The sequence below is a fragment of the Corvus moneduloides genome, chromosome 2 (genome assembly GCF_009650955.1).
Source record: "Corvus moneduloides isolate bCorMon1 chromosome 2, bCorMon1.pri, whole genome shotgun sequence".
Taxonomy (NCBI): domain Eukaryota; kingdom Metazoa; phylum Chordata; class Aves; order Passeriformes; family Corvidae; genus Corvus; species Corvus moneduloides.
The window spans coordinates 115,435,911-115,463,484 of NC_045477.1; the positions used below are offsets into that span (position 1 = coordinate 115,435,911).

Consider the following 27,574-nt stretch of genomic DNA (forward strand, 5'->3'; position numbering starts at 1 on the left):
TCTCAGTTAAGGTACCTGCCTGTTCTGGCACATTTTCCATTTCCATTATTTTGCTCTTTGGTGGTAGAAAATGTGCTTCCCCTCTCTGAAAATTATCTCTGTACCTAATGTTTGAGGTTTTTTGCTGGTATGTCAATCTACAGCACAAGCTGGTGGTTCTTAAGAGCCTGACTGTGGGAAGGGAGAATGAGGTCTCACATCTTGGTGAGCGGAGTAGGATCCAGAAGTCTACATTACATCAGACTGAGCGAGACTGATTTTGACCTGATTCTATCAAACTCAAATGCTGACAGTAAGAGCTGGAAACACGAACTCCTTTTGGTGTCTGCAGTTGCAGGGCATGATCAGCCTGCTCTGCATTTGGCTAGAGAGCTGGACAAACAGTGTCTGGAAGTAAACTGGGCACTAACAAACTTGGGGGCTTTTTTTTAAGAGCATTTTTTTTCCCCTCAATCTATCAAATAAGTTCAAGTTTGCTTATTAAAGGATTTAGGGTGTGCCCTGACAGCCCTCCTTTGCAGCTGCGATCAGCCCTTGGTGCACAGCTCTCCAGGCTTTGCCTTTAATTCAAGTTACTGTTTTGCATGGAGTCCCATCTAATGCCTTCATGCAGCCTCCCGCTCTCCTACACGAGGTTAAAGCCATTTATGTGCAAAAGCCCACAGCAAACTCAGCAGGTCTGTGTCTGGATCTCTGTGGGGAGGCTCTGAACCACTAATCTCTCCTGTGGTTGCTGATGTGCATTTGGAAGAGTGAAATGACATCATAAGACTTTAAGATAACTGTGCAGTCAGAAGATTTTTCTTCAAATCCGTACATACATTATAATCCTGAGCACCTTGTTTGTACCCATCTCTCTCCTTTGTCTGCCCTCTTTCATGAATTACTCACTGATTTCTAAATAAATAAGGACACGAGTACATTTTGGGAGATTTTTCAAATGTTGTTTATAGAACAAATTTGTTTGGTACAAAAGACATCTCTAAAAAGCATTTGGCATCAGATAACAGGACTGTAATCCTAAGGACCTGATTCACACCCCAGGTGCCAAAACCTGAAGGAATTTTTAGGAGGCAGTACTGCTTGAAGTGTGTGATACTTAAAGGGTCTGCTGCCTGGTGTACTGTGGAACTAATGCACAGCCTTAGCTGTATTTATAACATGCAACAGCCAGACCCACCACAACAAGCAGAGCTGCTCTTCAGTGTCATGGGATTTCCTCAGTGTTCCGACTTAACAGAAGGATGGGGACATCTCCTCACTGATACATTTGGAGCTCGAGCCCTCCGAAGCAATTTTCATTCAGCTGCACCCTGTGCTGTGTGCACCGAGTGTTTTATGCCGAGGCTGGCACATACCAATTTGTTGACGCTCTGTTTACCTTGTACTCCATACTGTGCCGTGTTCCAGAGAGGAAGGGAAAGCATTGGGCCTGCTGCTCTCGTCACCTGGGAGAGGAATTATGACGGGAAGCAGAGCATCCACTGGAGCTGGAGCTGTTGCCGTGTATCTGCTGCTCACGTAACCGATAATCTCCTACGTTCAGCACGAAGCATCCGGAACAAAGTGCTACCCACGCCGCTCCCCTGCTGACATCCATCATTCCCCTTCCCGTCTGCTTGCAGCTTTCCAGAACATCAGCTGTGCTCCCAGCTGCTGCTCCTCTTCATATATCACCCAGGTCCCGGGACAAGATTCCTGAGGAGTTGCCCACTAATCCAAACCCTAAGGGCTGGCAGATTTCCCTTTCAAAACATGGCTCCTTAGATTTTTTGTACTTGGATGTCGATGTGTATGTATATTCATTGAATGCAATGTATAAAATCATACATGCAGAACTCCTACAAAAAATAATTAATTTGCCATATGCTATTGGCTGCTTTGCCAGGCTTCCCTCTCCTCACCTGATCAGCACTTTCAGCCCTGTTTCAGCCTTGAATATCTTAAAGCCTTACATGTGTTTTTCAGTCGCTTCATCTGCCACAGAAACAATTTTCTCCTCTAGACCTCCAAGTTTCTCTGCCTGAAGTGAGTCAAAGGTGCGATTTAAACAGCCATAGCTTTGATCATGTTCTTGGACTGCTCCTCAACAAGATTTGCACTGCAAGAGAAGTAGGAATTTTTCTCTTCCCTTGGGACTTGTAGCACTTCCACCTTACTTTGGAAAGGACCCAAGATACCAATTTTTAACATTCTTACTCTCTTTACAGGAAAGTGTAAGTGTTTTACATCATGTAACAGACTTCAGCATGCTCCAAGCCTTGTATCCATCATACTGAAGGGATACCAAAAAAATAGCTGTGGTAGGATTTGAAAAGCCATCTGATGTGTTTCCAGGAAGGTGACATATGGATGGTACAGGGTAGCTCTTTTTTAACATTTCCATCTTGCCATCCAAGCCCAATTGTGGCTTTACCACCTGTGAACAATCCACAGTTTCGAACTCATGCTGCAGTCACCTTGCATGCCCTTCTTCCCCATCACATATTCCAATTCCTGCTCTCAGACTCTTGAGTAACTTGAAGGGACTCTTCAATTTTGGCAGGAAGAGTGTGGCTGCTATAGAGCCTCTAATGCATCCTTCTGCATTTTATTCATCACTGAAAAAGGATTTGGAGAGGGTGGGGATTCTGAATAAAGTGTGTAAAATTTTGCTGCCAACAGCATGATAATTAAAAGGGAGAAAATAGCAGTACATGTAAAAATATTGTTACAGGAGCACAAAGCAGGGCTGATCTTAGTGTTGGAAGCTGGATGTTTCTGAGCCGTGTGCCTTTAAGACCTACATAATGCTGTTACGTTACCTTAGGGTTTTTCTTTTGAATTTCCAGCTTCACAAAACCAAGCTTGATTTTCTTTTTTTCCTTCCATCCCCTGACGACGCTCTCAAAACCTGGGGGTGTTTATTTGAAAGAAGACTTCCTGCATGTAAGACATTACGGTGTGATAAGACACGTTGTAGTAAATAGGGGTAGAATCATGCAGACATCCCTGTCAGAGCTGCCATGGCCGGGTGACTGTTACCTCCCCTTTATCACGCCAGCTCTGTGATTTAGGGCAGCTACAACTAATTTTTCTCTATTGCTCCCTGCCATCTCGTGGCAGCACCAGGTAATGCAATTAATTGCTTAAAATTCTGCCAAGAGAGTAGCTCCGACATTAGATTTTGAGGCTTCAATATCTTTGCTGGAAAAGAAACTAACTTAGCTGTTGGAATTGTGTTTTGGAGTGGTTTTTCCCCCTGAGGAAGAACACTTCTCTGAGGAAGGATTTTGAACAGGTCAGATCTTCCAATAAGTTTTGGGTGTTTATATAGATATAGATATAGATATAGATAAAAAATTAGAAATTAAATTAAAAGCTTACATTAACGTGGTGCATTCTGTTTTAAAATGTTGCCAGGGAAATTTCACTGATAACTGCTTTGATGCTTGTAGAGGAAGAGGTTGATGATAGCAAATGCTGCAGAAGAGCTGAATGCCGTTGGCTGGCTCTTTGATATTTTTGTGCTCTAACACTTAATTCCCCAAATGAGTTAGAGTTTGCTGGTTAGCTTTGAGAAAATGGCCATGTCTGGAAACAAAATTATGCTGCATTCTGAGCTAGATGCAATGCTAAAATTGCTAGAAATAACTGAGTCTTTTCTATTCCTTTCCTTTCTTCTCCTTAAGTGCTGAGTAGAGACAAAAATGAGGGCAGAATGGGCAGTAAATGCGCATGTTTGTGTGGCGGGTGCAACAACACTTAAGAGTAAGACTCAATGATCCTTCTGGGCCCCTTCCAACTCAGAATATTCTGTGATTTCAATATATGAGCTGCAATCCAGTTTAGGGGCTTGGGGTTTGTGTGTGGCTGCTGAGAAAGTATCAGTGAACCTCTCCCTGGTACTCAAGTTCTGTGTCACTTAGAAATAAGGTTTTTCTGTGAAGACCAGTAGGAGGAATGGATGGATAAAGCATTGTTAATAGGGAAGGGTGGCTTGCTCTATAATGGTTTGTTTTCTGTTCACAAGTTCCCCTTGTAATATCTGGTTTTGCCTCCTCTCTGGGTAGGAGCAGTGAGACCTTGGTGAGGATGTAAAGTGATAGTGATTAATTTTGTGCGGCACACTGCAGATTGGACTCCTGTTCCAATTTTAGGTACAGTGCCTGAAAATCCATGTTTCTTTTCATCTTAATGTCCAGTCCCAAGGTAAGAAACCAGCCAGCTAATACTGGGAAGTGCAATCCCCACAGCTTCTTACCTGTACAGCGAGTAGTGCTGTATTCCAGAAGGGGCTTTTCCACCATTTCTCCTGGTTTTGCACTCTGTGCCATCTTGGCAGTTCTTTTATACGGATGGCATGGAATTATCAGCAGCTTGTTCCATCTTTCTCTGGCAATTTAATGAGATAACATCTAAAAGTATCTTCTCTTTATTCTCTTCCTTGGTTTTTGGGGTTTATTCTTTGCTTATTCCAAAGCCTCTCCATCCTGGATTTTGTCTAAGAGGTTTCCCAGCTTTACCTCTCAGGCACAGTTGCCATTTTTTTATCTCCGTGACTTCGTGAGTAGACGGCCACACGTCCCACCTTCAGTGTTTGAGGGGAGGGCAGAACAGGAACAGCAGCTGCTAGCTGCCTCAAAGAAAACCTGAGACAAGTGCCAAGGTTTATGTCCATCAGCATTGCAGGGCTGAACTCTGCGCAGAAGAGACTTCAGAAAACACTGGCTTTGTTCAGCAGATGGGACAGCCCTGTGGAAGCCTGAATTTTACCAGAGATCTGATGTATATGAATGTCGCACTGAAATACCTGTGAAGTCTCAGCCTTCCAATGTCATGGAGGATGTTTTGGAGAGAGCAAAAATGCTCCAGCACAGTAGGAGATACTGTGCCTCTGAACCAAGCATCTTGTCTTGAAGGGCAGCCCTTGGAGGGCTCTGGCTGATGGAGCTAGGCTGTGACCAAAAGGAGTGAGAGCTCCAGAGAAAGGTGTCAGGGCAAAAAAAGAGAGCAACATCAGGATACCTTAAGCTTATTATCTCCATCCTTTGCTCTGTAAAGTTTTAACAGAAATCATGCCATAGGAAGGTGCCTGGATTAGTGCTTCCTTCCCCCTTTTTCCTGTCATTGGTAAAACCATGAGTTTAATGCATTATTTTGGAATTATTTTCCACTTTGGTGATAGTATCAGAACCTTGTTCTAGGTTACAGACTGTTACAGAGTCATTTCGTCCTCATTCATGGGGTCACTGTGTTGTAGGAAACAAAGGCCCTGAAAATTAAAGCCTGCATTTTGCAAGGATGTTTGTAGTCTGAATTATACCCAAGTCCACTACAGCTTATCGGGTAAAATATTTACCATATGTGTTTTCCCACTGGGAATGACAGACTTGATTAGATGCTTAAATGCTCAGATATTTTGGATGAGGAATCAAGGGGAGGCTCTTGGTTGGTGGCAGAGGCAGCATTAAGGGACAATATGAGCCTGTGAACTGCCACAGCATCTCCCAAGCAATAAAACTGCACTCTGCAATCTTTTGTGTTCAAGATGACTGAATCTTAACCTACATAGCAATAATTTCCTGCTCATCAGTGAATGAGTGATCACATGCAAGTCTGCTCAATCCTTTTGTGGAGAAGGAGCAGGTGCAAAGATCTTGGGTTTGCAGTGAACCCAGGGACCCTACTTCCTGCCTTGGAGAAAGGTGTGCCCTTCACATCAACTGCTTCTCCTCTGTGTGGCAAAGAGTAGTTTCTCCTCTCCTTCCTGACAGCCAGCTTTTGTGTGAAAGTGAAATAAACTCGGTGTGCTGAAGGTTTCGTGCAGTGCAATGGCTCCAAATCCTGTAGTGCAGCCCACACCTCAGCAGAGGTATTGTTTTGTGGCACTTCAGTATTGTGTAGCACCCCTGGGGTAGTTACACCGGGCACTTCTGCACGAAAGTACTAATTTTGTGTATTTTGGCTGCATTTGCTGCAATTTAGCAATTGGGTCTAAATAGCAGCAGGACAGCTCTGTGCTTGCTGTCACACATGAAGTATGGCTTGGGAGCCAGTAGCTCCACTTGTTTGTGAAAACATCCCAGCACTGCTGCCTTTTAGCATCACTCTGGGGTGAACGAGCTCAGGAACTTGCCACCATGAAGCCAGGAGGGGTTTGCTGCTTCCTTCTGTACAGAAAATGCCTCTGCATTGGAATAGATGATTTTGATTTAAGACCTTCATTTAACATTTGAGAGAGATTTTTTTTCCTGTCTGGTTATAATTGTTAAAGTAGGTCACAGTTGAGATCCAGATCATCATAAATCACTCTCCTTCAAAGGCAAATGTTTTGCTTTGTGGCCCGAGGGACTGAAATCAAGTCTGACAAGGCACACAGACCTGCATTTTATTCTTGGCTTTTCTGCACTGCCTCTGTAATTTTTTTCTCCATCTGGAGAGCGGTGCTTACCTTGCTCTGCTGTGGTGGGGATTAATTAATCCCTCTATTAGCACAGTGCTTTGAGCATGCCCAAATGAAACGCTGTTCTTTTAATTGCCTCATGGCTCTGTGCAGTCTCCTGTGACAGCAGAGGCTGAGGGACGAATGGATGGGCAGAGCAAAGCCCCTGGGCCGCCCCACGTGCTGATTTCTGAGCTCTGCCTGCCACCTCCCAGCCAGCCCAGAGGGAGGGGGACACCAGGTGTGACAGACCTCTGGGCTGGCCACAGGCTTAGCAGGGCTTGTGCAGATTCCTGGACTGTTTTCTGTGCCTTGTGGCTGGACCAGCTGGTGAGGAGACTGCCATGGGAAAGTCTTCTTCAGCAAGACTGGCTTGCAGGTTACAGGTTGCTGTGCATCTATCACTGACTGCGAGAAATTTGGTCATAAATTTAAGAGCCAAACGGCTATATTAAGTTATCTGTTGGTGTTTGGAACTCAAGAGGGGTTAGAAGATGTCAAACCACCACAGGATGACAGTGTAAGCATCACGTGCAAGTGTCTAAGGACAAAACGGTCACATAGCCATCATAAATGTGCATTATCAATTGTGTGTGTAATCTACTAGGCATTTAAGGCCATAAACCAGATCACAGTTTTTAGAGGGCCATAGGCTTTGTGTATTTTTTTGGCAGAGGTCTGTTTGATACACTTGTGATCTCACCTCCTAGAATTTTCTTTGCTTTACAGCTTCACAGTAAAACAGGGGCAGGTTAAAGGTGTAACAAGGATATTACCCAGTTGTAGTTACAGCAGGAAGCATTTGCAAAGCAGTGATGGATTTGTCCTAGCATCTCCTTCTACAAAAGAGATGCACTAGTAAAGCATGTAGGGCTTCACAGATGGGCTGTAAAAGAACAATGGGAACATTGTAGCCGTGTTTGCGGTGTCATTTCCTTCCATCTTTTCATTTGCTGTCTAACTCCATCACTCTTCCTATTTTTTTTTTTCTGTCTTGTCCATCTCTATTTACTTTGTTACTTGCTGGCAGAGTTATTTTGAGTGGAAGTGGATGGTTCACATCACATGGTGATGCTCGTGCAGTAGTGCCCTCACCAGCCCAGCCAGGCTGGCTGTTTGAGAGCTCCAGAAAATGAAGTCCACAAATGCACAAGGGATGGGAACCCAGAATTTACTTTGCTGTCATCGTGACAGCAGATCCTGTTCCAGTGATGTATTCAGGACTCTTCTATGCCAGTGGGAGGAAACTGAGAATAAAAGAAAACAGAGAGGGAAAGGCCTCCAGAAAAACATTTGAGTTATTAATGGTGTGCCAGGAAACGAATTTGGCATGACAGTGCTGCATGGACAGGGTTGTCTGTGGTCAGCCCATGGTGACCTGCTGGAGCAGTGGTGTGGATTTTCCTAGCAAGGAAGAGGAGTATGAAAAGGACACTTTTCTTAAGGATGCTTTTCTTAAGTTTCCTAAACAGAAGAGGTGCTGCATAGGTGTAGCTTTCAGAAAATTCAGTTCAGGCATGAAAGAGGAGCCTGTGGAGAAAGCTTGAATTACTCCACTGCACTGAAGAAGAAAACAAAACTTGATCATAGCTGCAAAAGTCCATCTAGGAAAATCACATTGTGTTGCCATGTTTCTGTGACAAAACACAAACGCCATTCTGGCCATGAGCTGTCGCAGTATTCCACAGTGGTAGGGAGGAGAAGAGAGATCCAACAGGCAGGAATTGTGCAGCAAGATTGATTTATTTAATTATTTTACAACTCTTTTATAGACTTTTTTCTTCATAGTCTAATTGGACAAAGGATCAGCCACCCCTTGGGGTGATTGGCTAAAATCCTAAAACATCCATTGTCAAAATATTTTTCTACTGTACCATAAACAAAGCTCTGCAAGGTCGCAGGTGTTCATGGTTTATAGAACTCTGCAAATATCCCATGAGAGAGAAAAGTATCTCACAGGACTGGAAAGAAGCAAGAAAAATTCTTGCTAGCAGCATATCCGTATCCACAATGAACATGCTTACTGCATTGTCTGAAAAGATGCATTTTGATCCAGTAACAACTGGATTTCACCCGCCATTATTTTGTCAAGTTATGCTGCATTAAGCATTCCTGCTAACTGGAAGTTTTGGTGGTGACTCTTAGCCATGGGAACTATGGTGTGAGACCTGGATGTCTGCTGGGAAATCAGAGCTTGGAGCTGACAAGCTCAGCCCATCACTTTGCAGTGATACCAGTGTGTTGTGAGGTACAGATTGCTGTTGTTTCCATCTTTCTCCATGTGCTTTGCCACAATTTAAAGGACTTACAGATGGTATTTGTTATAAAGCAGCACCTGTAAGAGGGATAATTGATTATCAGCACAGCTGACTGCCCATGTATGCATCACTGCAACATGTACTGACCTGCCTTCTTCATTTAAAAGCCCTGTTCCCTCTGCTCTCTTCCTGCCATGGACTACATTCCACAGAATAGCCTAAAGCCTTCTCAAGGGCACTCTCTTAGTCATCAGTTTCCTGTTGGCCACCCCTGGAGCTGTTTTATACCTTCTAGCTTCTCTGATGTGAGCTCCTCCTCCTTCAAAAAAAAATTAACCCAGTTGCCTTGGGTAATGTTCGTCCTACTAACGCACATTGCTACGATAAGAGGAGTGACTGCTGCTTGAGATAGCTGGGAAAGGAAATGAGGAATTTATTCAGCAGTGTGCAAATGGAATTGCTTTCTCTTCCAGGGAGCCAGCAGGCACCAGTGGTTTGTGCGAGGTGCAGAATTGCTTGGTATTGGATATATGACTGTGGTACTCACTACACCCATGCTATGCCTTCATCACTCATTGCTTGCTTCTGTCTTCTTCTTTCCCCAAAAAGTGAAAGGATAGAGGCCATTGCCTTTTACTCCCTGGCTGATGGAAGAGCAGCCTCAACACTTCTCTTCCTATGCATTGTGTCCTTGCTGTTAAAACCTCATGTGAGGGCCTTTCTGCTGCCCTTCCTGCTCAGCCCAACAGGGGACCAGGGCTCCTTTCCATCATCCCTGCCCAGGCTGGCAGCCACGTCCTCACTACACCAGACCTTGTGCTCTGGGTGGTGGGAGGCTGAGCCTGCATTTGAGTTCTGCCACCTCCATCTGAGGGAAACCAGTATTCCTGTGCAGCTGGGGCCCCTGGGGTGGGGAGGCAAAGTTTACATCTTGGTTTTCGGCAGAAATGCCCAGGCACTCCCACACAGCTTTGGCTGCTGGCACAGTTCTCACTGCCCTGAGTTTACTTTAGATTGGGTCTTTTTGATCTGGTTTGGTTTGGTTGGGAGGGAGGGAGGAGGTTGGGGGGAGTAATCCCTGTGGCCCCTGGGTTACCCTTCTTGTGCTTTACTCTTCAACATGATGCTTTTCCTTGGCACTCTCAGCCTCACCTGCCCATGCAGCTGGTGGCGTGGGAGCTGTGAGCAATGCTTGGCTGAGAGGAGGTGTCACTGAAGCCTTGCCATGTTCTGCAGTTCCATCTGGGACTCAAGCAAGGCTGCACCACCAGTTTCTTACCTTCAGTCACCTAGAGCAGCTCCTTACCTGCTGGGTCTATCATGTGCTCACTCAACCTACCAAAGCCTGATTTTAGTCTCTACTTTCCAGGATGAGAGGCCTTGGTCAGACCTGTTTGGCCCAGGGACCATGCATGACCTGAAGAAGGCAATTCCTTCCAGCAGGGGCATCCCAAACTGCAGCTCTGCAGGGTCTGGCTTAGTGGCCCTGGTTGTTCTGGCCCTCACCTGGGTCTCATCTCTCTGCTGCCTGGGCAGCCCTGGGCTGTGAAATGGGAAACACCCTCTTGTTCTTCAGGCTGGGGTCCAGAACCAAGGCAGGACCTTAAGCCTTCAACATACTGATGTGGGGTTTTGTAGGAGAAAGCCATTTGAGCAAAGTGCACCAGGTTTACTTGCAAGTTTGTATGGGGTGAAGGGAGTTGTTCATGTTTAGTTTTGATCAAAATTTTTTAGAAGCAGGTGAATTACACAGAGCATTCCTAAGCTTTCATTTCCCTGCTATATCAGTCATTAGAAATGTTACATTTTTGTTGTCTTTCACCTCTAAATTGAAATTAAAAAAATAAATTTTATTAGAGTACATTTACTGTGCTGTCTCATTACCTCTTAAATGCTTAAAGTTGGTTCAGAACCGAGTATTAATAATTGCAATGTATTAATTTATTTTTAACTTTAAGCCTGAAAGCAACCAAGCAGAAAAAGTGTTTAATAACCAACAAACTTAGAGGAGCAGAACACATAGCCCAGTGCTGTTCACATCCTTCAGCAAAAGAGATTAAGTACTGCTGTCATCATTTAAGCTTTGGGGGGATGGGAGGGAGCGGGGGAAGGGAGAGAGGAGATGTCTGATCCACTTAATGCAAAGTATAAATTGATGTCATTTTAATTTTCTTCTTGTAAGATTTACCACTTTACATGTAAATACCAGGCAGCACTGTGGCTATGTTGGATTTCTGATTCATATGGAGAATGCGTTCATCTACTGGAACTTAACTGATCACACTGAGTTAAGGGGAGGATAATAAAAAGCTATGGAGTGAATAATGGAAGGATTTAAAAATGAGGTATGGGGAGCAGAAGATAGGATGCAGAGTAGTTTTGGAGGTAAAACTACAGCTGAGATTAACAATATATTTCTGGACATCTGGCTGATCTAAAGTCTGCCTGATGATTGTCTGGTAATTGTTAAACCTGCCACCTTTATGTGTGGGATTAGGCCTGTTTAAATATGCATGCAAAAGGCAGAATGGTTATTGATTCTGTGCAGCACAATTTGTGTGGATCTTAGTTTGGAGTCAAATGGAGTTTACTTCTACTTTAGTTCACACATACTCGGTTCTTGTTTAGCTTTTTTCTCAAATGCAATGTCACAACGAGCATCTGTGACAAACTAAGTGATTGGGAAAGAGTTTGAAGTAAAAGATACCCTTTTTAGAGGAACTGATTCATAAAGGAAAAATGGGCATCTTATTAGTTACTAGAAGTGTATCCTCTGAACAATTGTATGAAAGTTAGCGTCTAATAATCCTGCATCTGTATTTAATGCCTTTCACTGCTACAGATCTTTAATTAAAGACTCTTCTATCTTTATGCCAATTAGTCTGAGATCCTAACCTTGGTGCTTAACAAAAATAGTTGCAGGAGCTCTGCCGACGTCCTCAGCACTGTTTGTAAAGAAAGAAAACTCCAGGAAAAACACATCAATATCAGCCCCCATGGAAACACTCGAGCATTTCATTAGCAGTTGTAAGCTGGAGAGACAATAAGCTGGAGGGAAGGCTTTATTAGGCCAGAGGTGGTAAATGGAAAATTGGCAGCAGAAAATCAAAGTTTGATCATGAACAGCCCCTCACAACTGCAAACAGCATCTTGTTGTTCGTGCGTTTGCATTTCCATCATGCCCTGATCACAACTGTGTAAGGTCCTGTAATAAATAAATAACCCAACCTTCACGAGCAAGGAAAAAACAATATGATGGCTCAGAGCCAGCAAAAGCTGCTCTGCAGCCATCTGCTCAGCATCAGCCCAGCACCAGCCTGCACGCTGTGAGCAGCGAGTACAGATCCTTCCCCAAGGCCTGATGGTCAAAATGTCACTGATTTTATGTTCTTTGCAGAGTATATTTAATGTGATCTTTTCCTTACAGAAACCATCTCCACTGGTGTTCTACTTACACATCTATATTAGAAATCCACTGTAAATACGTTGTGTCTATATTAACAGGCTGAGGGTAGGGAGCTGAAATACTGAATACTTTGATTTGCTGTTCTAAGATGGTTTAAATGGAAAAAATGAACACAAGGGATGTAAGTGAATGGACAGAGTAATGCTGGCATGAGAGTGGTCAGAAAAGGTGATGTTTATGTAGAGTCAAATTTCCATTTAGGCACCTAAAAGCACAGATGGGTCCTGGGGTTTTCAGATGGACCTATTTGGGTGCCTGCTTTCTACTGCGTTCTCTCTTCTGAGTATCTTGGTGCTTTTGAAAGTTCCATATTTACATGCTGGGCTTTTTACATCTCTGGCAATCTGGTTTATAGTAAGTATGGAGGCTGCTGCCTCTGTATTTTATACTCTGGCCTGTGATGCCCATTCTTGGGTGCAGTCTTCATGCTTTAGTAGTGTTGACAGCCAAAGTCAACACTGGGTTTTTGGACAGGAGATGGAAGAAGAAAATAGAGGACATGGGAGCTTACAACTCTGGTTTAGGATTTAGATACCTAAAATTGTGGACCTATAGTCTACGAAGTGTCTCCAGGAATGGAGATTTCTAAGCGTTCATTTCAGTGTTTCTGCTGTCAGTTCAGGCAATATTTTGTGGATATGGGTGCTCTTTGTCCCTGGGGGAGCGAAACACTCTTAGGTGTTAAAAAAAGTAAAAGTGACACCTGAGAACTCTGTTCAAGTAATTCTGGGTGGATTTAGAGAGAGCCATGTCCTTGATGCTTCAGAGATGAGGATTGAAAGTGTAGCAAAAATTGTCAAGTTGGAATATAAAAGCTGTAAATGAGACTGAGATCTACCTTTATTCTTTTCTTCTCAGCCAGCTCTAATTTAAACTGGCTGTGTGGCCAATTTTACGTGTGATCCACAGAGTCACGTAAGCCATGCGTGCTTGCAAAAAGGAAAGAGTTAAGAGCATGACTGAAAAATGCCAATAAAACTGCCCTTAGACCTTGCACTTGCACTGTTGTGAGTGTTACTGGTGCTGCTGCTAGAGAAAGACAAGGAACCCCCTGAGCAGCCTGGGAAACTGTGGTTTCTGCAGCAGCCATGGTGTCTTCCATACTCATTGTGTCGTATCTGAACATGGACAGCTCAAATCACACTCTGCTCCAGAGGAGATCTCATCCGTGCTTTGTTCTGTATCCATATTTCCATGTGCTACTGGAGGTACATTGTTTGCACAAGCATTTTTCATACCTGCTTTGCACTGGTAGCTGATACTCACCTTCTGAGCAGCTGGTGCAGGTCTTTCATGTGTAGTTCCTGAACACTGAGACCAAGGTACGCCAGAGACCTGTTCACATATGCTCAGGACATTACACAGTTAATCAAGTTCCCTCTGTTTTGGTGTGAAATGCCTCCATTTCTTCCAATGTCCTCTGTGTGACAGTACTGGCCATTTTCATCCTCAATAAACTTTCCTTAGGATATCCCCCATTTTTTGTGACACTCATAAAAGCAAGTCAGCTCCAATTCTTGCAGAATTTCTCTAACAACTCCTACTGGCACAGGTGATTGCAGCTTCCCCTTTGCCAGCTCCTTTGCCATCAGGCTGTTTCAGTACAGCTTTTTTGTGTTTTCCATGTGATGCTCTGTCAGCAGGTTTCCTGAAGGGAACTCAGATGGTTCCAGCAGTATTTCTGTTGTATAAAAAGTGAGTCAGCTTTTCAGAAGGAGTTATTTGGGTTAATTTGCGATAACCGAGCTTCAGTGAGCCTTGCTTTCTGCATGGTTTTATCCCTCTTCCTGCTTACCTCTGTGCCTTCAATTAATAAAGCAAGTAAAACCAGCTAGAAAAAAATATTTTTATGTTAATGTTTTTGGGGTCAAAACAGGACCTCTGTTTAAATTCATGAAACTTTGGTTTTGCTTCATTTAGCTGCAGTAATGCAGGCAATGCTGCTAAAGATTTACAGTGGTGATCTAGATTTGAAAATTGATGCTGGTTTTAAGTTTTGAAAGGAACATTTTCATAATATTGTTGCATTTTGATGGGACATTGAGAGTTTTAGAAATAACAGTGAAGATAATACTTTGCTGGTGGCTAGCTTCCAGGTGCCAGCCATTCCAGGAGGTGGAGGTAATGGCTCATACCCAGTGGTATGACCATGCCTGATAATAGATATGGCAAGAATATTATTTTCTTTTCAATAGGTGAGTCCTGGTTTCCCATTTATGTTGGCCCTTTATCATCTCATACAATGAAAATTATACCTGCATTTTCTTCACTTTTTTTCTGATATTTCTGATACAATTTTTTTACTTTCTTCTTGTATTTGCATTCTTAAACAGTGCAGTTGTTGTATTTACTTGTGCTGACATTAAAACACCAATTTGAATGAGAAAATATTTTCCTCAACTGAAGTGTAAATGTGTTTTAGAAGCCCTTACATTTCTGTCTTTATCATCAAATTTGACTAAAGTAAGTCCGGCTTACTTTGTCATGTTGGCACAAAGTATTTGGCTATGTTTGAGCAATTCTGTTGAGGAAGAAGGCAAAGCATGTAGAAAGAAAATTTTTTTCTTTATACTTTAAGCATTGCTTTGCTTTGAGGCATCTGTTGAGGTGCACTTGCCTAAGCTCTGTTTTGTAAGGCAGCTTGATTTCACAGTGGCATCATTTATCCCATGTGAAGTATTCCTGGGATGTGTTCTTATCTGAACACCCATTTATCCATTTGTGCCTCTAGCATCCAGCCACAGGCTTTTGTCTCTATGAATTAAACACATCTAAGTGTTTAAGTAAGTCCCAGTTGCTCTGCTAACCAAAGTCTGCCCCACTCCCTGGGCCAGAGAGACCATCCAGACCTCCCAATCATCCCTCTCCTGTCACTGGCAATACCACACTGCTCTTGGAAGAGATGAACCAAATCCCTTTCCAGTGTCTAGGACACGGATGTGGTTGGTTGGTTGGTTGTTACTTCTGTAATTTCCCTAGTAAGATTCAAAGTGGGAGCCAGGAAGCTGGATTGTAGGAACCTGGTGGCCTGAGAGACAAAGGTTGTTGCCTGATGTATTGAAATGGTGTAATGGTAGAAGGGGTTAGTTCTAAGCAATTTGAATTTTGCAAATTTGAATTCTGTAAGTCAGTTTGTTTGTCTTTCTTGCTATATTACAGAGTGGTACTTTTTCTTTAATTGACAAGGCATTCATCTGGTGTTTCATTCATGTTAACCATGGTGTTTGGTAACTTCCAGGTCAGTGAGTTTCAGCCCTTCTGTGCTTAATTCATAGTGTGTCTGGAATATATTTTGAAAATCTGCCCCTCTTGGTACAAACAAAAGAAGATTAGTTTTTATTAATTCTAGATATTCAGATTTCTTGACATGGCATGTTTTGGGATGCTTTTCACTGATCTTGATTATGGATTTCTACAGCTGCAGTGCAGCAAAATGCACTGCACAGTGCATCAAGACCTCACAGTGTAGAAACTTGCAACTGAGGTACCAAGGTCAATGTAAGTGAAGCGTGAATGGAAAAGCCCACGTGGGAAACTGCCATAAGAAACTGCAGAGCAAGGGTTAAAGGAACAGCATGTTTTGGTATAGAGGATCTTTTGTACGAGGTTCAATCAAGGAATGAAATGGCAAGAAAAGGAAGAATTATATTAGACTCCCTCAGAGAAGTTTCTGTTACTTATTGGGTTGTGTTGTCTTCTCCAGAGGTTGATTTTGGAGCATTCCCTGTTGGTAACACTTAGATGGGGATAGCACGTTTTGTTTTTGAAGAAGCAGAACTTCTTCAAACAGAAGGGACTGTTTGACAGGGCTGTCACAGCTGGAAGCAGCTTTTGTTTTCTCCCTGTGAATCCTAGGAAGGTCCACGATTCCCAAGCTTTGACCTCAGCAACATTCAGGCAGCAGAGCTCCCCAACAGCCTGGCACGCTTGGAAGCCATGAGATCTCCCTGTTAATACAATCCATGTTAAAATGCAAGTCTTTATAATTTTATATGTTAATAAAGTAGGAGGATGTGGTCCTTTTGAATATGCCTGGAGTTAGGAAGAGAACACTACTGTGTGTTAACAGGGTGCTAGGCAGTGTGAGGTGGAAGAGGTGTGTCTGGTCTTTTCCCATAGTTTGGTGCCAAGCTTTTTAATTTTTTCTTTAATTATTGTTATTATATACGGATGAGTGTAGCTACTTTCTTTTTGTTGCCTTCCTTGCTGATACTGCTGTCTTTCACTCCTCCCAAGCTCTGATGCCCAGAGTTTAGAGAAGCCTGTTTGGTAAACCACAGTGGTGCTGGTGTGTCATCCTGGATTAACAGTGTGCATCAGCTACAGCCAGCTAGGATGACAAATTTAGGAGCTACATCCCTGCCTGGAGCCACTCACAGTACAGTCCTAGTGACAGCTGCTGGCAGTGTGTAGTAAGAGCTGGTGAAGCAATAGAGGAAAGCTTGGTAAATGCATGCAGGAGAGTAATCAACTAGGAATTTTTATGGCTCATGCTCAGCCGCTTAAAGTTTTCTATTTTCTGTTGTTAGTAGGTGGTTCCCCAAATTGGAACCTATAAAGAGCATAGATGAGGCTTGAATAAGATCCACTGGCAACAGTGCAAACATGAATTTTACAACAACCAGTCAAATGAAATAAAACAGAATGATGTGTATAATGATGGTAACATTAGCTTGCCTTACTGCTAATATGAATGCTAGTAAGATAAATATTGAATATCTGTAAATAAACTAGCATTATACCAGCATGAAGCCCCCCTTCAAACTGTAATTCTTCTTGAGAAAGATGCAGTGGTTTTCTCTAATCTTTTCAACACGGGCTCTACAGTGAATCATTTCCTTTAATTGCTGTTCTGAAACACATAACAGGTTTTTTAATGCCTACTTTTTATATTTGTCTTTTTTCTTTCCGTTAATTGCAGTACTTCCATTGAAGCTTGAAAATGAAATTGCTTCCTCAACATATTTCTTCTCTGCTTTATGTAAACATAGAGGGATTTATTAGCCCAATTTCCAGGGAAGATGGAAGTGTGCTAGTGCCGTGCACATGCTTTCACCAGTTGTTGTAGTTACAGGCGCTTTAAAGGAAACTCAGAAGAGTTGCCAGGCAGAACAAACCTCATCTCCTTCTCTCATTCTGTGGAATTTATCTCGTGCCTGGGGGACTGAAGAGCAGCACCAAAATCCAATGGGATGGCTGCTCACCTCTGCCTTTCCAGTGCCTGCTCCAAGAGGCTCAGAAAGGCTTTGCAAGTTGCACTCTGGAACTGTGTGCACCAGAGCCAGGGATCAGATAAAGCCGTCCTCTTCCTTTCCTTTAAACAACCCACTCACTTAATTTATTTGCATTGATTGCAGATTTGGTTAGCAAGTTTGTTAACTGTATATCAAAGCATGATTAAAGCTGATGAGATGAACAGGAATAAAGAAGTCTGAAAGTATTTAAAAATGAATTATCTTTCATAGCAATACAATATGCAAAATATTGTACATTTGGTCCATCTGTCATTCAGGACATCATTGTAGCCGTTTCAAGAAAAGAAAACTTGAAGGAGAAAGCAGCAAGTGAGCCCCAAGTACTATATGTAGAAATCTAAGAGTTTGATTTAAAACCCAAGAGTAACCCATCCCTTCTGCAAATCTTACACTGCATCTCAAATAGCAGGAGCATTCCTGCTCAGTTTTGGGGTATTTTGACAAAGGGCATTTTGCAGGCTAGGATGAAGTTCACAATGGGGATGAGGGATCTGCAGACAGAAGCAGCAGCCGTCACCTCCCGAGGCTCTTCTGAAGGGACTCACAGAAGTTCAGCCACAAATCACATGGATATTTGTCCCTGTGCAAAGCTCCAGAGTGGGGTGAGGGAATCCTGCATGATGGAATCCCACAGCTTCTGGACCCATGCCAAAGAATGAGTTTAAGTAGTGGGGGACCAATGGTTAAAAGGCTTTCCTGGTGGCATCACTGTCCTGATGGGGAATAGAGTTGCAGGTTTCTTGTGTCTCAAAAGGGCATTAAAGTGCTGTAGTTACATGTGTGGTACCAGCAGTATGGTAGCGTCACTTTGGCATTGTCATTGTCTGGTATTTTTTACTGGTTTTGATGTTGTGGTGGTGGGTTTGGGGGTTTGTTGTTGTAGTTTTTATTGTTGGGGTTCTTTTGCGTTGTTTTGGTTTGGTTTGATTTTTTTTGGTTAATTTGCTTTTGCTTGAGTTTTTGGGGTTTTTTTTCTTGTATTGTTGTTTCAGTTTTTTTAATAACCAAACATCTGGGTTGAAATTTTTTACATTTTGTTTCTGCTCTGGCTGATGTTTTTTTGTTTTGTTTCAGCTGGAATTTAGCAGTTTGAGTGCAGGCTACATAGAAACCTCTTCTTTCCCGTACATACACATACAGTCATACACACTCAAAGGTGTCAGTATTTTAATTAAGCAACTCTGACATGCAACAAAACCCAGCTTATATATGAGGAATACGCCTTTGTTTTCCGATGCATTCTCAAGTGAATACCCACAAACAGGAACTCTGGTATCTCAACCATTTAGGCACCAGGATATGTTTATGTATAGGAATATAAAACACAATTCAGTTGTTTCTTTTAATTTCATCCAGAGAGTTTTGGTGGATGGTTACAGGTCATAAACTCTTTTGAAATAATATTTATAAGCTATGGTGTGAAATTTTGATTTTGCAATCCTATTGGGATTTGGGGCAGATATTTCCTTCCTCTCTCTAAAAAAGCCCTGAAGTATTAAAAGCAACTTCTGGCTTTGACTTTGGCTCCTGCAGCAGGAGCGACACATGACAACCAGAGCTGTACACAAATGAACAGAGCAGTGTAAAAACTGTCATGTAGTTGCAGAGCAAGAGTGCTGGACCTTGGCTGGGCAAAACTGGGTTATTTTAGAGTAGAACAAACCTTACTTTTGTCGTCCTTAGCCTTGTTTAGTTACCTTTCTCACTTCCTTGACTGTGTTGCTGCTTGTGTTTGGGAGGAGGGCAGTAGTCAAGGTGTGGGTGAGAGCAAACGCAGAGGGTTGTGTAGAACATGGTTGGTTTTAAAGGATTGACTCAGGTATGCTGAAATGAGAACACTTAATTTCTCATGTGAGCTGTACAGCAGCATAGTGGGATCCACCCTATGTGCACTGCTTCCAAAAGGAGATCACCAGAAAACACTGGAGCATGGTGCTTGGAGAACTGGAGAGGAAAACATGTCTTGTGTGAAAGGAGAAAGGGAAAGAACCAGAAGTCTTAATGATGAAAGAAATCTGTCCTTTCTGGGGGAAAAACAAAGCAGCACCACAGAAGAAATGGTAGTTCTCAGCTCATTCTGAGTATGATCAGGAGAATGTAAATAACCAGTGATTTTCCAGAAAATGGGATCAGGACATTAGGGGTTTGGTTGCAATAATAAAGTCCTTTTTAAACTTTAAACAAAACCTTATCATTACATGTGCCCCCAAGCTGATTTTTGGATGGACTGCACTGAAATTAATGCTGCAGCTGACAACCTTCTTGCCAGAGGCAGCCTGGCACTGCATGGAGGGAGCCTGACACCTCCCTGCCCCCCTTCCTCTTCACAGGCTCCAGACTTCTAGGCATTTAGTGGGACCCCCCAGCTCTCCATATGTGCAGCCTCCATCCCACGATGAAGGGATGAAAGCTGCCCAGCTGTCGCCCTTTGCAAGCTGTGGTTGTGTTGCCAGCTTCACCTCCTTCCATCTTCCAGAGGAGGAGGAGGCTGCCCCCACCCTCATTTGCACCCTCAGTGCATTCATGGCCAGCGTGTGCCAGCTTTGTTCCCAGTTGGGCTGTCTGGGAACTGACCAGCTCCCTCTTGTCCTTGGAGTGTAATCCCCTTACAGGCAGGTTTACATCCCCTCACCCCTCCTTATCCTGCTCCATGCCAGCTTTGGAAGCCACGTGTCTCAACTCCTGCTCGAGAGACTCTCCAGTGCCTCGTCCTCCCGGGGGTCTTTCCATGGACCTGTTGCAGCATCGCCTCAGCTTTCTTGAAACAGCCTCCTCTGGATATTCCTTGCCTTTGGAAATGCACCGCTGGGTTGCACGTGCCTTTTTCTGTATGTGTGCACCATGAGTGGTTCCTCATAAACACCGTGGTCAGCTGGCATTCTGAAACCCTTTTCCTCCATTTTATTGCAATTTTAGGAGCTTGAAGCTCCTGGAATTGGTCCCAGCACCATGAACTTGCATTTGGTACTACTGAATTTATCATCTCACACTTCAATGCCATATTCTGCTTTTTCTGAAGGTTATTAGGACAGTAGTTGCTCAAATAAAAAATGGTTCTGAAAGAGCTTCACACCACTGCTGTTGTGTGCAGTGACTAATGAGCTTGTACATCTCTTTTTAATTCTTTTCGAGTTTTCTTACTGCTAAATCCAAACTCTGCAAGGCTGTTACGTGTGCCAGGAGGAATTTATGCACTGATTGATCCACTGAAATTGCCAAAACTCTTTCACTGGGGTCTCTCTCAAAGTCTTCTTTTCTCTGGTGAGTCCTGAGGTACAGGAGAATCTTTTCACTGAAGCCTAACTCATTCTTGTGCCAGCATGTGCTTTGAACACAGTTCTAGTCTCATGGACAAAGATAGCACTAGAGGGTATCCTCAGGGTGTTTAAATTTGTTTCCTTACGTTTTTTATATAGGGGTTATAGAAGTTTAGATTTTGCCTTGATTTATTTGGAGGTAAGCAGACAACAAGAGCATTTAAGAAAAAATAAAGTACTTAAGTAGGGGATATTCCTGTTTCAAAACATTTTATTTTCTTGCATTTTTAATCATTTGAAGTGTTATATCTCAGTAAAATTGGCGAACTGTTTTAAAGTTTGAGGTCAAGCTACATTGTGCTGTTGTCATGGTTTAGCATAGTTCAAGAAGGCTCCATCAGCCATGGAAGTTTAGTAAACAACATTTCTGTCACCTCTGTGGATTGCTACTGAAGGGATTTGAAAGTGTGAGTATGAGGGACAGCTGCTGCATTTAAGCTTCCAAAAACTTTCAGGCCCTACAGGTAAATATTCTCTGGCTGTATCACTTTGCTGATGATCAATTAATTCCTTCTATTCTACATCCTACCAGGCCTTCAAAACAACCACAATTCCTCTGGCTAGGAGTGTCCCTTAGCCTTGCAGAGTGGGATGCTGCTTTTGAAGTCTCCACTCTCGAAGTTCTTTTCCCCGAGATGTTCAGTCATACATATTTAAAGCTACATTTCAAGAAATTAGGTCTGAAAAGTCCCAGCAGAAATGTATTTTTGAGTTTTATTTTTATCCAGCGATGACCACATTTTTGTCTGCAAGCTGGCTTAAAAGATACATTAATTAATAGAGCCACTGGTGACTAAACTGTAAAGCAGAATATCTTCTCTCATTTAATGAAGAATCTTACATAAAAATAATTCTCATGATAAAGGACTTAATTTTACTGAGATTTCTAACTTTTTTTCTGAAAGTGCAAGGTGTAATAAAGCTGCATCTTCAGCATAAGAATATGGGTGTTTATTATGACTATTCATCACAGGCATGATATTAGTATAGAGATCAGGTCCCAAATGTCCTTATTCTTCCTGAATCTTCCTACAAGTGGCATGTAGTCAATTGTTTCCTAATAGAAAAACTCTCTAAGAATAGGTATTTGCACTGTTTGGCAAGAAATTTTTAGTTTTGAGCAATGCTGCAAGGTTGTTTTCAAGCTCTTGTCTCCCCACTGCAGTCCTTGGTAGTGCTCTCAGGACTTCTTGGGCCATGTCCAATTTTTTATCCTGCAGCAAACAAAATTCCTGGGATGTTTTCTTCCCTGCTGTTCATTAAATGATCGTTGGCCTCTTCTGGTTGCAAGGAGAAGGTTGCACTCTCCTCTGCATGATTTTTAATCTGTTTTCCATACAGAGTAATGATACAGTCCTGGTTGTCATTTCTGCCCCAGCCTGCAAGGAAAGCACTATTAGACCTTGGTGTGTGGTTGGTACATGGATGGGTAGGGGTGCTGGGAAACACCTGGGTTGTTCATAAAATGTTCACTTCCTTTCAGAGGTCATTTAACTCTGTAGTTGATAGAGGCACCAATAAAGTTAGGGATTAGTACACACTCTGTTGTCTGCAGAGTTGGTGGTGAGTAGCCAGATCAGCTCCAATATCATTTGGTATTCGATTTGTCATCTGTGTGAGAGCCAATATTTTAATTTCTTTTCATTTTATTTCTTTGGGGTTTTTTTATCAGCACTACAGTTTCACCTTTGAGGACCTTAATCTGATGGCAGCTCACTTGGGACAACTATTCATATACTTGTAACAGTGTCCCAGCTAGGACAAACACTGAACATTAAAAATGTTTTTGAAAAGGAAATAGGATAGTAGTCCACTTACAGGAAGGAGCTGTGCAAGAACAGGATGTTAAGATTGATATCAGAGTGCCTAATCAAAAATCTCCTCCACTGTACTTCAGGGCAGATCTAGTGGTCGTCCCCTGACTTGGGTGCTCTGAGCTGGTGGTGACACGAGAGCAGAGGCAGCATCCCCATTGCTGTGGTTTGCATGTGCTGGTATCCCTACAGGGAGGACGTGGACCAGTAGTTTTAATACACAGGACTCTCAGTTTTGGACAGAAACAGCAAGGGCTGTGGTGGATAATCAATTTTGTGACAGCAGCTAGGTCTAGATGGATGCTGAACTGCAGGGATCATAGCTCAAACAGATTCCTGAGGTGAAGGGATGAAGCAAGATTCATTGTGCTGGACATCCCACGCATGCAACAGGAAGAGAAAACCCTGAGCCCAAAGCATGACCAGGTGAGAGAGGTGGGGGATGGCAGAGGGGAATGTGAATTAATCTTAGGACATTCTTCCCTTAAATCCTTTTGGCCATGTCTTTTTAGGAAGTAATTATTTACATGTAAAACTGTGGGGAACAAAAAAGAAGAGGAATGGGCCTGAGTTACAAGAGCAGAGGGACAAAATAATCATGTTAGGTACTGGGGGAACGTGCTAAGAAATGGTGAAGTCAGGAACCAGAGGACACTAGAACAGCCACATACAAGAATGGCCACTGCAGGTGTTTTCTCCTAACACAGTGAACTTTACAGGCTGTCTCTCAGTTTGCAAAGGGGCCAGAAATGGTTATTTATTGTCTTGCAACTTGTTGCCTTCTTCCAAAGATACAGATCATGGTATCTTCATTTCCTGTTCACTCCAGCAGAGATCAGTTCTGTGCAAAGGTGACCCAAGCTGGGATTGCAGGTGTAGTCAAGATCAGCAGATGTGAGGACAGAGAATTCAGGTGTGTTGCTGGCTTACATGCATTTCCATGTTCTGTTTTATCTTTGCTTAATGCTTTGTCCCTGCCAGTGAAGAGCTGACACTGAAGCTCAAAGGAAGATTTATATTAGTTTTAGTCACCTGCCTGCCTGATGAGAGCCCAGGGGCTGAGGCAGGAGAAGACTCAAAGCCAGCCACTCCCAGTGCTTGACAAGCTGTAAGGCAAGAACATTTTGAATGTGATCCATTGCCTATTTTGGGAAAGTTATAAAATTTTCAGAGGTAGGCCAGTTATTTTTAAGTCTCTCTGGACATGCTTTTAACGCAGGATTTGTTCTGGATGTTGTCAAGGTCGGACGTTTTCTTTGTGAAAAAGTTCCCCTCCTTTGGGGAAATGTCTGGAAGAGCTAATTAGCTGTGTGCCTTGGTCCTCTCTCATTTCCTCACAGCCTGCTTAAACCTATTGCTAGACCTTTCAGCCTTAGCCAAGATGGATTGAGATAGCTCTTGTCTGTCTGCCCCTGGCTTCATCCATTTTATGGACAGCCTGTTTGAGGAGAAGGTTGCAGAAGAGCTGTGCAGAGACAGCATACCTCTACCAAAATGCAGGGAGGATGATGTTTGGAAAAGGAAGTATGTGGAACTGAGAAGCTGAAAATACCAACAACACGGTTATTTTCCTTCTATCTGGCTCTTTGCTGCTGCTTTGAATTTCTTTTTAAGTTGCACACATTTTGCATTCATTTAGCAATGTTGAAAATATGAAACGAAACAGAAGAATTATACCTACAATGAGATCATCATTAATGAAGTTGCCCTCCTGCATCTCACCTCTGTAGACAAAGAACTGGTCCAGAGAAATTCTGAGCTCTTCCTGCTGCTTTTGGGAGCAGTAGGGATTGCTGTGTGCTCTGCAGCAATCAGATTGGCTTCCAAGTTTTATTTTGAGAGAGCTTAGGAATCAAAATAGCTGACATCAGTAATGAACAGGAAGACATGAATTATGTGGACAAATAAACTAGCAATTCCTGCTGCACATTTATCTTCACTCTATAATTGACAAAAGTGTTCCATATGGCAGTCCTGAGTATAAATAAGGGTTTGAATTAGGGTCTTGAACCTATGGGGATGTGAGGTGTAGAACCTTTCATACCCCTTGTATCAGCAGCAGCAACCTTTATATCATGCCACCAGTGCTCTGTGGGTTTTGGGTTATGAAGACAACAGACTCTTCCAAGAGTGGTGTGCATCCAATTGAAAGGAGTACAGAGTGTTTTCCTGCCTAATTCTGACAGAATTAAAGACTGTGCACTTTCAGAAGTTATTTTCTCAATATTCCTCTCTGCATGCTTTGCTGCTGTTACCTAGAAGAAGGGGGTTGATAGTTTAATCTTTGTTCTAGCACTATTAAAAGAAGTCATTCTCAGACATTTTTCTGTTGCCTTTTATGGAGAAACTGCATGTGTCTAGTATTAGTTCTGATTTTAGCAATGCCCAGCGTTATCAGGACATCACTCTCCCATCCTGTAAAGTTGTGGCACACACCCTCGTGTCAGTGCTGTTGGCCATGTCTTTGTGTGTCTCCAAAAAGCAGTTGGTTTATTGGACAAGTGAAGTTAGAGCTGGCAGTCAGTTCTGTTGTATTTCTGCCTGCCTGTTGCATGTTAACTTTTTCTCTACATCCAGTGAGCTCCAGAACTGGGGGTGATACTGCTGGTAATATTGGAAACATCTGTATTAATGCTGAAGGAAGGTAAAAGGGCTAGAAAGCCTGCCTTTGACTGAAATCAGGGATTGGTGGGATGTGCCTGTGATACTATGCTTGAGGGGAGTCAAAAGGTAGAGTTGGGGTTTTTTTTCACAGATTTTTTTTGTTAAGCCAGAACAATCCAATTCATCTAGATTAAAACATTCTGTGGGAACATCTTGGTTTCAGAGGAGTTTTTCTTAGAAAATGTCCAGGTGGCCCACCTGCTTCATTTCCTGCCATCTCATCAGTCAAGGGCTTCTGGGGTGTGTTTGCTGAGCCTGAGCTCAGAGGCACTGAAATGTGAGACCTGCTAGTGCTAAACAATGTGATTTCTACTTGTGTGGAGCCTTTATAATTCTTACCCTACTTGGATATCTCCTGTGTTGTTTTTTTTTCTTTTAACCTTTAAAATTTTGACTTAAATGAAGGGCAGGGGTAATAATGTTTTATGGAATGCTTCATCTCGGGTTTCCTGGCTGAGGAAACACGGGTCCAGGTGCTTCCACTGCAGTGAACTTTCGTAAGGAAGATATCATCTACCTTTGATGAAATCCAGGATGAAATAGCTTTCTAATAATGTTGCAGACCAGAGAAAGAGCACAGAAAAGAAACAGAAGTTGCAGGAAAAATCCATCAAAACAGCGTGGCGGGTGGGACAGTTTGCAAGCATGAAAAAGAGCTGACCAAAACCAGCACAAATCACTTGCAAGCCCATTTGTGGACACAAAAAAAAAACCTGTCTGAGTTTCTGGGGCTTGTTGTGATCATAGGAACTGGTCCTAAGCATGGGTAAATCAGGCCAGCCCTGGCTGCTGTCAGGAATCTCTCTAGTGATGTTGTCTGGTCGGGTGTGGATGTGAGCTTTGCCTGTTTTATCCAGGGTGGGCTATTACTCCTTAAACCAAGGCTTGTATAAAGTCCGAGGAAAATTCCAGAGTTTTTTTCTGAATCAAAGCATTGGGTAAGTTTGTAACAGGCCTTGAAACCTGGTGTTTTGGGTAGTTTTTCTCTTTTGCTTTCCCCTAAGGACACCGAAGGACAGGATCCCACATCTCCTTACATTTGGGTAGGATGTCTCTATCGGTTGCTTTTTAGAAGGAAACTTCTTCCTTTTTTTGTTGTTTTGTTTTTGTTTTTTCCTTTGCAAATGCTTGTTTTTCTGTACCACTCCAGATGTATCATTTGGGGCATCCTGGGCTATGCAGCTGCCAGTTCATTTCTTCTGTGTCTGCTGAGGATTTGGAGTGGGGTTGTGACACTCACCTCACAGGCTGTAGCTGTCACAGCATTTCCAGGAAAAATCTTAAAATTCTTGCAGGGCCATATGAAGACCACGTTTAGCTGTAGAGGTCCACTGGTGGAATGTGACTGCAGCTCTCATGCTCCATGTGTGCTGGCTCTTGCAGGTGTTTGTAAATAAAGTTGCTCTGGATGCTGAAGGCTCAGAGGGGCTCTAAAAGTCAAAGAGCTGGTTGTCACTCTGCTCTGACTGCCAGGATATCTGAAATACTTTGTACATCTCCTGTATGATCATTGTTTGAATTGGAACTTTGCAGGGAGTAGGGAAGACTGGGGTGGGATGGTGCATTGGAGGAGGTGCTCTGAGTTTCCTTTTAGACCTTTCAGGTGTAAGTGGACCCCCATCTCCTTGCTTTTGCAACTGTTGAGCCTGACCTACAGGTCACAGAATTAGGCCGGTGGAGAGATTTCAGGTCAAAGGAAGGAGAGAGAGGTAGACTAAAGAGAAGGTGTGTGTACTGATGGTGTCAGGAGCAGTGTCTATTCCTGCTGCCTTGTTCTCAGGCCAGCACTGTCCTGGTCTTCTGTCTGGCCATGTCCCTCCTGCTTTTAAAGAAAAATCTAAAAACCAAACCAGAGACCAGTGCATTCATTGTTCCCTAGCCTGTGTGATGGGAGATAGTGATAAAATGTGTGTCTTGGAAATAAGGAAATGAGGCTTGCCTTGGGGTGGAGGTAGGCATTAGTCATAACACTGCTTGTGCTCTACTAAATAAAGGTCATGAAAAGGTTTGTAGGGAAGTCTTATGGTTTTTCCTCCTCACAAGCAAATTCCAGCCAGCACGGCTGCAACCCGGGGTGCATCTTCAGTGTGTCTTTGGGGAAACATCCCATCCCCTCCGCACTGTGCCAAGCTTGCTAGGGGCTTAGACCTCCCAGCAAACTCAGGGATTTCCTTAAATCCCTGTAAATCAGAGCTCTATTAAGAAGCAGAAGGGGTATAAACCACCAAGAGGTTTTCCTCCTTTTTTCCAAAGCCTGTGTGTGCCATAAATTGAATAGCACCCCCCCCCCCCGAGACGTGGGGAAACCAAACTCTTAAAATGCATAGTAAAGGGTTAGTAATTGTTTCAAACAGCCAACTAAAAATGCTTTTTATT

The 27,574-nt window shown here is 43.0% G+C and overlaps 1 protein-coding gene across 1 annotated transcript in view; it reads left to right on the plus strand.

The window, feature by feature from the left end:
- The window catches only part of TSPAN7 (tetraspanin 7), an 84,276-nt gene that overhangs the window by 37,628 nt on the left and 19,074 nt on the right, over window positions 1-27,574 (plus strand). The window lies entirely within an intron of this gene.